We start from the raw sequence: 14,584 nt of genomic DNA on the forward strand, positions 1-14,584 counted from the left end.
CTTCACTGAAGATAACAAATGTTATTGAACTAAACTTTTAAATAAAGTCAGAAACTGCAGTCTTCTACGTCGTTAGGTGGCGCTGTTAAGGTGAAACGTGTGGCCGACTGGGACTACTGTCTCCGGTTCTGCAGACGCATACTATTGCAATCAGTGAGTTTCATTGACCTCTACTGGCAGCTGCTGGAACTGCAACAACATCCTGCTCTACTGTATAATAAATATATATATATATATATATATACATATAGATTGTATATATAACTCCATGAAAAGAATGAGCGACTGAAACCAACACGTGTGTATTTACAGAAACTACAAACTAACAAAACCTTAAAAACAGACACTAATGTTGAATAAATCCTCAAAAATGAGCCATGAAAGTGTCAGAAATCCTCAATGATGACGTTAACATGATGAAATCATAAGATAAGATAAGAGACGAGAGCTCAGAGATCACAGACCAGAGATGAGAGATGAGAGACGGGAGATCAGAGATCAGAGATCAGAGACGAGAGATCAGAGATCAGAAACCAGAAATCAGAGACCAGAGATGAGAGATGATCTTTGTAAGGACCAAAAGAAGTCATAAACCATAAGGAGTGAGGAGACTATATAAGGACCATAACTCGAACATTATTTAAATCCACATACTTTCTCAAGCATGCGCTGCATAAAATTCAAGCATTGTTTGATTTATTTCGACGTTGGTTACTTTTTCTTTGACCAATTTTCCACAGATAATATAAGGACACAAATAAGTCTCCATGCTTCTGTGTTTGAGTGTTTTCCTTTGTCAAGTTGAAATATCAACAGCTACATTTTATATATATATATATATTATATGTAATATTAAAAGTTATTTCATTTTATGGCTCCTCTGATGCTAAACACCTGGGCTATGTCTGTGAGGAGTGAAGAACTTCTTTATCTTCAAACGTTTGTTTGAGTCCAGCCAAACCTCACCGATTTACAACTATTGATAATAAGTCCTGCCTTGGTCCTACAGGGGGAGGTGTTGCTCTGCAGGGGCAGTAGTAAGAAGAGAGCAGCTGAGGTGAGAGACAGAGGGCGGCAGCCGCAGTGTAAAGCCTCACCACAGTAATCTTATCAGCTGTTTCACAGACTTCACACGCACACGCATTTCTGGGAATGGAGAAGCCTCATTTTCAGGTATTTTCCTCATGTCATGTGATAACCTTCAGGTGTCTGAACACAGGTGAGCGATTCCCCTGCACAGTGTTTTTGGTTGATTTGGATCTTTATTTATTATGCTGCTGTTTCCAAATAAAGCATTTGTTATTGTTATAAAACACTTCATTGCAAACTAAATGCTATAATGCTATGAGATATCATTATTATCATCATTTCATTATGAGAGTTTCATTACGGACTCAGCTGGCACAAGAGAAGACTGGAGCGGAGTTCTGACAGTGAAGTCAGTGCAGGTCAGACTGTCCGTGAGCATCATATTCATCCTGTCATTGCATCATATTTGCATTATGACAATGGTGTTCAGCTGAGTAATGCATTCACACTGTGGGTCAAAGTAAAACTACTGTAGGAGCCAGAGCTCAGTTAGTTTTAGATTTGACACTTGTTACAATGTAATGTATGAACAGTTGAAGTAGTTAACGGTTAGTCTTAAGCCTTTGATTAAATATAAATATTCTCACAAGGAAAGGAACGTGGCTTTGTGGCCCTTCTGATGTGATTTTGTTCTTTAGATAAAAGCTACCATGGACACTTTGATATCTTTGATATCTTCGACAGCTATGATAGATAACTGAAAATGATCTAGCAGTTGGATGGATGTGTTCTTGTTTTAGAAGCTCTACTATGTTTTGGTGTAACTACGTGACATTAGGTTGTGTTGTCTTTCTGTTGGAATCTTTAGATCGTCATTCACAAAGTGAACATCAAGGGAATAGTTCTATGTGTTGTTGAAATAAATGTGCAAACCCTTCACACAACTCTCTCTCGTCCTCGTGATTGATGAATTAAAACAATTCAAACCTGCTCACAGCTAACAACTATTCAGTGGCTTTGGAATTAAGTGTACTTTCACCGCTACAACTACATATTATGCAGAATGGCACATTGCAAAATGAAATGTATTCTTTTATAATTAGAGTTTACTTGAATGTCTTGATACAATATTTGAATATTTCAGTAGGAGCTAATTCTATTCAACTTTAGGTCTTAAATAAAGTGAGTGTTGGAACATGTTCTCTGTAATCATATCAAAGAAGCAGGTGAACATCTGAATCATTTTTGTTACAATTTTTTACCAAATTTGTGATGTTTTGGCAAATCAATGAGTGATTGTAGCATCAAACAACGTTATAATGCAGCGATTTAGCTTAGGAACAGTGTTCTGCTGAAGTCCTGAGACAATAAAGAGATCGTACTGAGCGACGTCCCGCTGAAGCCACGCCTCCAGCGTCGCTTTCACACAGATTCACAAGCTCTGTGCAGCATGGCTAACTTTCACTACTTTTCAGTAACAAAACTTGTTCACATGACAACGTGAAGCCAAAAAACAACAAATACTGAAAAGACCACAGACATGAAGTGAACCTGCCTATCTAGTAGAAACAGCGCCACCATGGTCCCCAGTGTTCAAACGCAGCACGACGTTCACGCGGCATCAGACTTGTTCTCGTCTTTGTTGCTGTTCAGTTATCTACAGTTGTCTTTTATGTATAATGTGGAAGAATCTGAGCTTAAGTGCACAGAGAGCGGTCCATGCATGGAGGGGCGGAGTCAGTGTGACTGATGCATCACCATGCAATGAATGAGCTCGGGCTGCTGAGATGATGTTTTTACTGACATTTCTCATTTTTGGTTACAATCAGAGTGTGAAGAGGATTTTAACCTTTAAGATGAAGAATGAAAAGGTTTTAACTCTTTTATGGACAAACTCAACAGAGCTGGATGAAATGATCTGTGCTTAACAAAAATAACACAACAAAATAATGTGGCAGCCAGATTTAGCACAAATAAAAACAAGCAACTTGAATTGAATCTTTCATTTCTGTCACTTTATAGTGGAAGTGAAAATCCTTCAGTGATTGCAGCTGAACGAGTTCATGTAATCTGCACTCTATGAATCATCACAGTGGCTCTATAATGTGTGTGGCATGTTCTCCTGTGGTCAAAACAATGAAACATCACCGACGCATTAAAACACTCATGATCAGAAATATAATAAGTATTGTGCTCATATTGTTCAGTAATTGAATAATAATCCATTTAAACAGCTAAAGTTGAAGTGACTGACTAATGACGTCTCCTGCTGATCTCTGCACATGCTCCATATGTTTGACCGCTCTAACTCTCACATCAATTTCCAGGACGAGGTGACAGAGAACGTCATATTTGAAGGTGTTTAAACGTGTAATCATGTGCAGGCCTGCACACCTTGTGTAATGTGTTTCTGAATATTGCTTAAACATGAGAGATTCATGGTTTGAGCTTCACTTATGACGTCAATGGTGAGGAAACATGTTCATACCGACACTTCAGTAACAACCGTGTTTGTTGAATTATGTCCACGTCCACATGGTGAAGCAGAGCGACAGGTTATGTGAGGTGTGAAAGTGAAACCTTTTATTATGTGCCAAGGACTACCATTGTCTTTATGAGACACATATTCTAGAAATGTAAAATTTGAGCCAGCTAATGATGGGCTGGTAATGTAGTACAGTAAGTGTGTGATTATTATAGGTTCATCTTTGAAGAAGACCTAGGAACAAACTCTGAGACACTGAGACGTCTTGTTCCAATGTAAACAGGAACTATCAAGAACACTTACACATACACTTGGAACAGGCCTCTTTTGTGGTATTAGAGCAGGAGAACTCATGTTCTTACAGTGTTTGTCATGTCAAAGGAAGGAGAGTAACTGGCATGTATGTGCACACTCGTCTAATCACAACCTTATGTGTAAATGTGTGAGTGGAAAACTGTGGTACTAAGTACTAATGCTGCGTTAATAATACAGTGTCATTCAGATGTTAAAGTATTTTCTTTAACTTCCTGTGTGGATGTGCATGTTTCTCTCTGAGTACGACGGCTGGGTTTTACTGGATTCTCTAATGGTGTTTTGTGCAGATCCATGTGTATCTGAAGACTTATCATAAAGTTGTTTCCAGTCTTCATTTTCTCAGATGTGCATAGATATCTGTAAATGTTGGAAGATGAGTGGGGCTTCACCAGAACACTCTCTCTCTGTGTCTCTCTCTCTGTTTTCACCACCTCAGTGATGATGATGAATGAATGACATTCCTTCTCTTTAGATTTTTCCATACCCATAAATATAACTATTGATGAAGTTTGTTGTTCATGGACGGTTTCACAGATGGATGATGTTTCATCCACATGCATCATAGCCTGGAATTCCTTAAGTCCACAAACATCAAACCTCATTGCATGCTCACTTTTATTAGATCTATGTGGTTTGTGATTGCTGAAGTCTTCAAGCACCTTCGATCAAGACGGAGGAGAGAAGGAGAGGAGAGGAGAGTCTGCTCAATATCAGTCCTCACTTTGAACTGTGATGTTGTTGATGTCTGCTGTGGGCAGCCCTACCCTCGTGTGTGTGTGTGTGTGTGTGTGTGTGTGTCTGAAATGGTTACAAATTCAATTTTTGCTTTGAAGTCCAATTTAAATTCATTCATCACCTCTTCTCTCTTCAAATGTCAGCTGTACATCAGAGATAAATAAGCAGTCATCAGATTATGAATGGCATTATGCAGGTATGTTAGTCTGATTAAGCTCGATTTTTGTCGGACTAACGTGTTTATGTGACATTAAAGAGGACATATTATACCCCGGTGTCCTAATGAACATGTCAGTGACATGCTTTGGCCAAAATACCATAAGGATGAAGCACCATAGCAGTTCAATAACCCTGCGAAACCCTGCGTGGTCCCTTTATATGCAAATTAGACACAGGCAAACACACGCCCACTTCTTCCAGGGGGTTTCTGATTTGTCCTCTTTATAGCGCTCACTCGCTCATCTCCTATTCCCTCAGCTCTATTTCTCTTCCCTATTCCCTCCCTCCACTAGTTCTCTGACAATATCAACATGGCAGCGTGAGCAGAAAACAGCGAGAGTGCCGTCACAGGAAGAGACGTCCTACATAAGGATGGAGCCGAACGCTGTCCAACTGTAAATCAGTTAAAAACACAGGGACAGCACCACTGATCCACCGCTGATCGCTGCATAAACTGCCGCTGTATGTGACTGTATGCTCCGGAGCGGCAGTTTATGCAGCTCACGCGCGCCGGTGGCGATCAGTGGTGCTGTCCGTCACAGGAAGAGACCTCCGACACATGGACACTTAGGGACAGCACCGCTGATCCACCGCTGATCGCTGCATAAACTGCTGCTCTATATGACTGTATCAGACTGAGTCTGTGCTCCGGTCATGGAGGACGTACTGAACAAATATTTTTAATTAGGACGTGTCAGAATGGTCAGTTATGACCTCTATGTGACCTTTTCTTAACAATGTGTGTGTTTGTACGTCCCCTAACTAAATACTAAGTCTGATGTGAAGTGGTGCGAACACACGAACACACGTTTGCTGACTTTGTCCGGCACATTAGCTTCATATATAAAATCCTCTGTAAAACACTGTGCTCCACTGTGCAGCCACCAACAGCACACTTGTCCCTCCGCGTTGACATAATACCGCTCTTCCTCCCTCGCCTGCACTCTCGCAGGGACAAGGTGGAGCTAAGGTGGAGCTTGCGAAGTAAACTTACTGGTGGGCGGTAACATTCACGGTGAAAATGCGCATGCTGCCGTCATAAGCGCAGGGAATTCAACATTGCGTGTTTTATCACCTATACTTACACTAAGGGGGACCACGAAAACATGACAGAGTATTCTTTTTCCACACTTTGGCGACTGGTAGGGCCTCCAGAGTCCCAAATATAAGCATTAAAATGGTTAAAAAGTTGATTTTGCATAATATGTCCCCTTTAAGAAAACCAAATCATTGTCTTAGTATTTGCATGTAAACACACTGACTGCATTCACACCAAACCACTCACGATTCTGTAGCTAAAGAAAATCCTACGGGCCAGCACGAGCTTCTGTCATAACTTCACCCTTTGCCAAGTGGAACCCTGAGGTGAAATGAGTCCAGTAGGGTGAAGGGAGCACTGCATTGTCATAGCTGAGCTTTGCAGGGATTTAAACACGACTACTTAGCGGCTCTTAACCTCACTGTCCTCTAATACAGATCGTGTTGTGCTAGAGAATTACAGTAAGCTGTAAGCCCTTTGAACCATGGACAGGAATATTCATGTGGGCTACCAGTAATCACACCTTCATGTCATGTGCTCTACTGGAGCTGGATTCACTGGTTGAAGATAGGCCACACATAATAACCACTGTTATGTTATTTTAATAAAGCTTGTCAAACCTCTACAAGTACAGAGATGTTCAATGATTTGTGCCTCATCATGCATCTGCTCATGTTTTATCTCTGGACTTGTGTCACAATCTAAACAGTTAACTTCAGCTCCATGTTTCAGTCTCACCTCGTGGAGTCTGTGCTGCAGGTGCTGGCTTTCACTTTTGTTTGCATTTTCTTTTTCCTTCTTTTTCTTGTCTCAAAAGTGATCTGGAGCTCATTTTGTCAGTGAGTTTCTCTCAGCACCAAGTGAGCAGTGAGATGGTGAACGACAGTAACTGCTGACATGATTCAACTGTCCAACACAATCAACGGACGCAATTCACAATTTATTCTGAAATTATGGTGCCATCGGACTTGTATCTGATTTATTTATTTCACCAGGTATATACTATACTATAGTATAGTATATATCCTACATATACTAGGGGGTTGGAGTGGCTCAGTGGTTAAGACCGCCTGTGGTTAAGACCCTGTGTACAAAGACTTCATGGTCGAAGTTCAACTCCACTTCAACTCAATTCCCTTCCCTTCCCGCTTTGGATAAAAACGTCTGCTAAATGACATTTAATGTAATGTAATAATAGTATACTATATATACTATACTATAGTAATAGTATAATATAGTATTAGCATGTTTGTCACACTTAAATGTTTCAGATTATCAAACAAATTTAAATATTATACAAAGACAACACAAGTTAACACAAAATGCAGTTTTTAAGTGATTTCATTTATTATGGGGAAAAACCTATCCAAACCTACATGGCCCCATGTGAAAAAGTAATTGCCCCCCCATTGTAAAATCATCAGGTCACAAAGTGAAGTCGAACAAAAGATCCCAAAAAAGTAAGACATCATGCCGCGATCTAAAGCAAGTCAGGAACAAATGAGAAACAAAGTAATTGATATCTATCGGTCTGGAAAAGGTTACAAAGACATTTCTAAAGCTTTGGGACTCCAGAGAACCACGGCGAGGGCCATTATTCACAAATGGAGAAAACATGGAACGGTGGGCAACCTTCCCATGAGGGGCCAGCCGACAAGAATTACCCCAAGAGTGCAGCGACGACTCATCTAAGAGGTCACAAAAGAACCCAGAACAACATCTAAAGAACTGCAGGCCTCACTCAGTGTTCATGACTCCACCATAAGAAAGAGACTGGGCAGAAATGGCCTCTATGGCAGAGTTCAAGACCAAAACAAACAAATATTATTAAACTATTACAGAAGAAATCATCTGCCTCACACTACAAATAACAAATATTATTAAACTATTACAGAAGAAATCATCTGCCTCACACTACAAATAACAAATATTATTAAACTACTACAGAAGAAATGATCTGCCTCACACCACAACAAATATTATTAAATCTATAAGAAATGATCTGCTCACACCACAAATAACAAATATTATTAACTATTACAGAAGAAATGATCTGCCTCACACCAAATAACAAATATTATTAAACTATTACAGAAGAAATGATCTGCCTCACACCACAAATAACAAATATTATTGAACTATTACAGAAGAAATGATCTGCTCTCACACCACAAATAACAAATATTATTGAACTATTACAGAAGAAATGATCTCTACACCACAAATAACAAATATTATTGAACTATTACAGAAGAAATGATCTGCCCACACCACAAATAACAAATATTATTAAACTATTACAGAAGAAATGATCTGCCTACACCACAAATAACAAATTATTAAACTATTACAGAAGAAATGATCTGCCTCACACCACAAATAACAAATATTATTAAACTATTACAGAAGAAATGATCTGCCTCACACTACAAATAACAAATATTATTAAACTATTACAGAAGAAATGATCTGCCTCACACCACAAATAACAAATATTATTAAACTATTACAGAAGAAATGATCTGCCTCACATCACAAATAACAAATATTAAACTATTACAGAAGAAATGATCTGCCTCACACCACAAATAACAAATATTATTAAACTATTACAGAAGAAATGATCTGCCTCACACTACAAATAACAAATATTATTAAACTATTACAGAAGAAATGATCTGCCTCACACTACAAATAACAAATATTATTATATTATTAAATTACAGAAGAAATGATCTGCCTCACACCACAAATAACAAATATTATTAAACAAATCTGCCACACCACAAATAACAAATATTATTGAACTATTACAGAAGAAATGATCTGATAACTATTAAACTATTACACACACTACAAATAACAAATATTATTAAACTATTACAGAAGAAATGATCTGCCTCACACAACAAATAACAAATATTATTAAACTATTACAGAAGAAATGATCTGCCTCACACCACAAATAACAAATATTATTAAACTATTACAGAAGAAATGATCTGCCTCACACTACAAATAACAAATATTATTAAACTACCACCTAATGGCATTGTTCACAATCTCACAATATCAAATCCTCAAGATAAAAACAACAACGTGACAACAATAACAACAATGCACAACAACACACACACACACACACACACACGTATCGCCAGTTACACATTACAGAAATTCCACTATAATTCAAACAACATGTAAACTACATGATCAATGACAAGTAAACTAAATTAATAAACATAATTGAGAGCGACGCTCTGCGCTCCTTCATGTGCACAAACCAGTGACCGCCCTCGCTTCAAATCAACCAATGAGAAGCGCTCTGGGTCCCTGAACTTCTGACCCCACTGCTGAAACTGAAGCGTGCGCTGCACACGCACACATACACGCACACGCAGCAGTTCAGCAACACACAACACTGCAGGCGCTGGGAGGATATCTCGACCGGAAACGGAGGAAGCGCAGCATCCGGCACGACGACTATTCACATACAACTACACCGTGTGTCTACAGAATGAAAATGAAAACTTGAAGTTATTATTGACTTGTGCTCCACGACATTTTTGACACAGGAAAACAGAAAAGCTTATAATCCTCCCCTGCACAGCAGCGCCCTCTGGTGGGCCCTTTATGCAAAGACAGGTTAGTGTTTAGTCTTAGTGAGTGGGTTAATGTTTAGTGTTAGTGAGTCGGTTAGTGTTTAGTGTTGGTGAGTAGGGTTAATGTTTAGTCTTAGTGAGTAGGTTAGTGTTTTTTAGTCCAGTGTTTAGTGTTAGTGAGTAGGTTAGCAGTTTGTCTTAGTGAAGTTTTCCCCTAGTGTTAGTGAGTGGTTAGTGTTTAAGTAGTTTAGTTAAGTTTGTCTTAGTGAGTAGGTTAGTGTTTAGTCTTAGTGAGTGGGTTAGTGTTAGTCGTAGGTTAGTGTTTTAGTGAGTTAGGTTAGTGTTAGTGAGTTTATGTCTTAGTGAGTAGTTGTTTAGTGTTAGTGAGAGTGAGTTTAGTGTGAGTAGTGTTAGTGTGGTAGTGAGTAGTAGGTTAGTTGTTAGTGAGTCTTAGTGTAGTCTTAGTAGGTTAGTGTTTAGTCTTAGTGAGTCGGTTAGTGTTTAGTCTTAGTAGGTTAGTGTAGTTAGGTTGTTTAGTGTTTTAGTGTTAGTGAGTAGGGTTAGTTTAGTGTTAGTGAGTCGGTTAGTGTTTAGTCTTTAGTGTTAGGTGTTTAGTAGGAGTGGTTAGTGTTTAGTCTTAGTGAGTAGGTTAGTGTTTAGTGTTAGTGAGTGGGTTAGTGTTTAGTCTTAGTGAGTAGTGTTAGGTTAGTGAGTGGTTAAGTCGGTTAGTGTTAGTTTAGTGTTAGTGTTTAGTGAGGTGAGTTAGTGTTTAGTCTTAGTGAGTAGGTTAGTGTTTAGTGTTTAGTCTTAGTGAGTAGGTTAGTGTTTAGTTAGTGGTTAGTTAGTCTTAGTGAGTAGGTTAGTGTTTAAGTTAGTGTTTAGTCTTAGTGAGTAGGGTTGAGTGTTTAGTGTTAGTGAGTAGGTTAGTGTTTAGTAGTGAGTTTAGTGTTAGTGAGTAGGGTTTAGTGTAGTGAGTAGGTTAGTGTTAGTGTTAGTGAGTAGGTTAGTGTTTAGTGTTAGTGGTTAATGTTTAGTGTTAGTGGTAGGGTTAGTGTTTAGTGTTAGTGAGTGTTAGTGTTTTAGTCTTAGTGAGTAGGGTTAGTTTAGTGTTAGTGAGTAGTTAGCTTAGTGTAGGTTAGTGTTTAGTCTTAGTGAGTGTTAGTGCTTAGTTAGTGTTTAGGTGAGTAGGGTTAGTGTTTAGTCTTAGTGAGTAGGGTTAGTGCTTAGTCTTAGTAGGGTTAGTGTTTAGTAGTGAGTAGGTTAGTGTTTAGTGAGTAGGGTTAGTGTTTAGTGTTAGTGAGTAGGGTTAGTGTTTAGTCTTAGTGAGTAGGTTAGTGTTTAGTGTTAGTGAGTAGGTTAGTGTTTAGTGTTAGTGAGTAGTTAGTGGTTAGGGTTAGTTTAGTCTTAGTGAGTAGGGTTAGTGTTTAGTGAGTAGGGTTAGTGTTTAGTCTTAGTGAGTAGGGTTAGTGTTTAGTGAGTAGGGTTAGTGTTTAGTCTTAGAGAGTAGGGTTAGTGTTTAGTGTTTGACTCAACACACACATATTTTAGCACAAAGTGAAAACCCCCAGAAGCAGAGATATTTTAGCTGAACTTTGGTGAGTCAACCATTCTTTGGTTCTTCCAGTAAGAGAATCTTAACTGGTGGCAAACATCTACTGGAAATGCATCACTCCTGCTTCATTGTAAGCTGAGACGCGGCTGAGGCAACAGCAAATCACCAAAGCATGCCCTCGTCTACGAATCATTGTCTTCTTACAAATAATTTCCTCAGTCATGAGTAAAGAGCATCTGTGTGACATTTACAGTAAGTACTTGACAAAAGAGATTAAAGAGTTCATACAAGTTAACATGAATCTGAGAGAAAGATGTTCATTCAGCTTTAAAGGCTGCTGTCTTTCTTCTTCTTCTTTAAATCCAGGAGGCCGGCTGTTACTAATTGATGTGCATCATTCTTTGTTTGTCCTCCCTCTCATTTGACAGCTTCTAACTCCTTCTTAATATCCAGAAAAAAAAACATTCACACAGGGAAGTTAGCAGCAGCAGACTTTAGGCCGCGCTATATTCTTCTAAACTCATCTCAGATATGAAACCTAAACACTTACTGGAGGAAAAGACTAAGGTTCTCCTTCACCAGACTCTGCTGGGCTGACATTCAATAGTTCTTTTTCTGGCACGGAAAAGCTGTTTTATGTTAACACCCTCACCCCCCATCTCCAGGGAATCTTTGAGGGTCTGTACTGTAGACCCGCTACGCATATTTTATGGAAACCTAAGGGAAAAGCTTGCAGCAAATGTAGGAGGACATAACAGAGGACAACAGCCAGGACACAAAGTTCTTCTGTCAGGTTTTCATCACATGTGCTTTTCAACCACATGTGATGAATACAATCAAGTAGCAAGTGCAATTGTAAACAGGGTCAAACTCAAAGAAATGAAGGTATAAATGAAGGTAGTGTGTATGCTGAGCATCCCTCCACATACATTCTGCTTCTCCCCGCCCCCAAAGTCCTGTAGCCTTTCATCCATTTATGTGTCAACAGAATTAGCAGAGAATCGCCTCAGTGTCCCCAACACACGACACATTTCTGTGACAGAATCTGTTTTTCTCTCATGATTTCCATCAGGAAAGCAAATTTAGTTTCATATTAAAAAAATGCATTTTGTGAGGTTGAAATTCACCCTCTCCTCTGCCATCTGCTGCCAAACCCCGCCCCCCAAAAACTGTGGCTAATCTCAACACTGAGTCTACAAATCTGTCCTCATCTGAACTTGGGTGGATGAAATCGTCCTGAAGCCTCTCTACCTTTCCATCTGTCTGTCTCTCTCACTCATCTGTCTGTCTGTCTTTCTCTCTCTCCGTCTGCCTGTCTGTCTCCCTCCCTCCTGTAAGATCTGAGGTGTGACTGTAATGTTGGACTTGTATCTGGTCTAAATATTCCAGAGAAATGTCATTTAGAATTCTCAGCAGGGGACGGTGAGAGAGAGAGACAGACAGACAGACGAGAGAGAGACAGACAGAGACAGACGGAGAGAGAAACACACACACACACACACACACACACACACAAACGCTGCACAGCGCTTTTCTATAAACAGGAGGATGTAACAAGTTATCTGTTCATCTCACTCCTGATGACATGGATGCAGAAACCACGGTGCAACCACGGTGCAACCACGGTGCAACCACGGTGCAACCAAAGGAGCAGGAAAACCAGAAATACTGCACTGTGTCATAGAGTTTAATCCCAGCAACTTGTGTTTGCACGGCCACCGTCCTGCTAATCCTGAATGACTTCAGAACATGGAGGATGATGATTATGATGATGATGAAGATGATCACTCACTCACACTGGGCTAAAGTGCTTCTTACTTATCCTCTCTTTAAAATGGAACTATAGCAGTAGCAGTTATCGTTGTTCTTTGGACTTTTGTGATCAGTTGTTGCTGAAGTAGGAAAAACATCTTAGGTTTTCAGCACCTGATACTTTATAATAAGAAATAAATGACAGTCTGATGTAAATTCCAGAATTACTAGTTTAAAGAGTCAAATGTTTTATATCATCAAATCTTAATGTTATTCATGACTTTAAATATGACGTATACCAGGTCTAGATAAGATACTTTTTAAAGATGTAACTCAGTGCTTTTGTCTTCAGTGGTCAGCATCACAGTTTAGTATCAGCTCATTAAAACCTCACTAGAACAGGGACTAGAAACAAAGCACCAGGTAGCAGTTTCCATGTCAAACACATTTCATGTGAACTGTATGTATACATACATACGATACATGTATGCATACATATACTGTATGTATGCATACATACAGTATATACACACACATACATATATACAGTATATACACATACATACATACAGTATATACACATACACACATACAGTATATACACATACACACATACAGTATATACACATACACACATAAAGTATATACACATACATACATACATACAGTATATGCACATACATACATACAGTATATACACATACACACATAAAGTATATACACATACATACATACATACAGTATATACACATACATACATACACACATACATACAGTATATACACATACATACATACATACAGTATACATACACATACATACAGTATATACACATACATACAGTACATACATACATACATACAGTATATACACATGCACACATACAGTATATACACATACATACATACATACATACACGTACATACATACATACAGTTTATACACATACATACATACACACATACATACAGTATATACACATACATAAATGTATATCCAGATCAGAATATCTCACAGTCAGACACATTTGCTGGCACATACACTGGCACAGACATTTTAAATAATATATAGTTTGTGAAAGGAGGAAGTTCTGTTTTCATCGCTCTTGCAGAAGGTAACACTTATGAAAAATGATTTGTTGCAACATTAGACTTCTTGCAGCTGTGGGAAAGTAATTCAAGTGTGACAAGAGAAGTGAGTTATATACACATACACATATATACGTGTATGTGTATATATACACACACATATGTGTATATTTACACCCATGTATATATGACCTGTCACAAACCTGACCAACGCCCTGAATGGATTATATGATATTACAGCTATCATGCTGTGGGTGAGACGTGGTCAGTGTGAGCCAGAGAACTCTGGACGTACACACGCGCGCGCACGCACGCACAACACACACCTGATATCAGGTGTGTGTTGTTGTAACGTTGCGCTAGTTTGTGATAACAACCATGTTTTGTGTATAGTTGTTTTTCTTGATTTTAAATGTGATACAGAATCTGAACATTGACACACGATTGACTAAATGATTAGCGCACAAGTAGAAACGTGTTTGTTCTCTCACACGCTGGCTGGTACGTAGGTAGGTGTTCACTCCTTAAAAAACCTCTCACCTCCTCCACAAACACATTAAATATGGAATCACAAATTGAAAGTGGACTTGTGTTGACTCCTTATGTAACCAGATGATTTGAACAGAAAGTTTCTCTGTAGACCGCGTAGGAGGCTGTGGACATCGACAAGATCTTTTGCCAGACTGAAACTCATGGTTTGTTTTCATTCTCTGTCTCTGTCCCTTCTGTAAGACACAGTGGAGATAAACCGTCGTCTTTGGTTTATTA

The sequence above is a fragment of the Solea senegalensis genome, linkage group LG16, assembly GCF_019176455.1.
Source record: "Solea senegalensis isolate Sse05_10M linkage group LG16, IFAPA_SoseM_1, whole genome shotgun sequence".
Classification (NCBI taxonomy): Eukaryota; Metazoa; Chordata; class Actinopteri; order Pleuronectiformes; family Soleidae; genus Solea; species Solea senegalensis.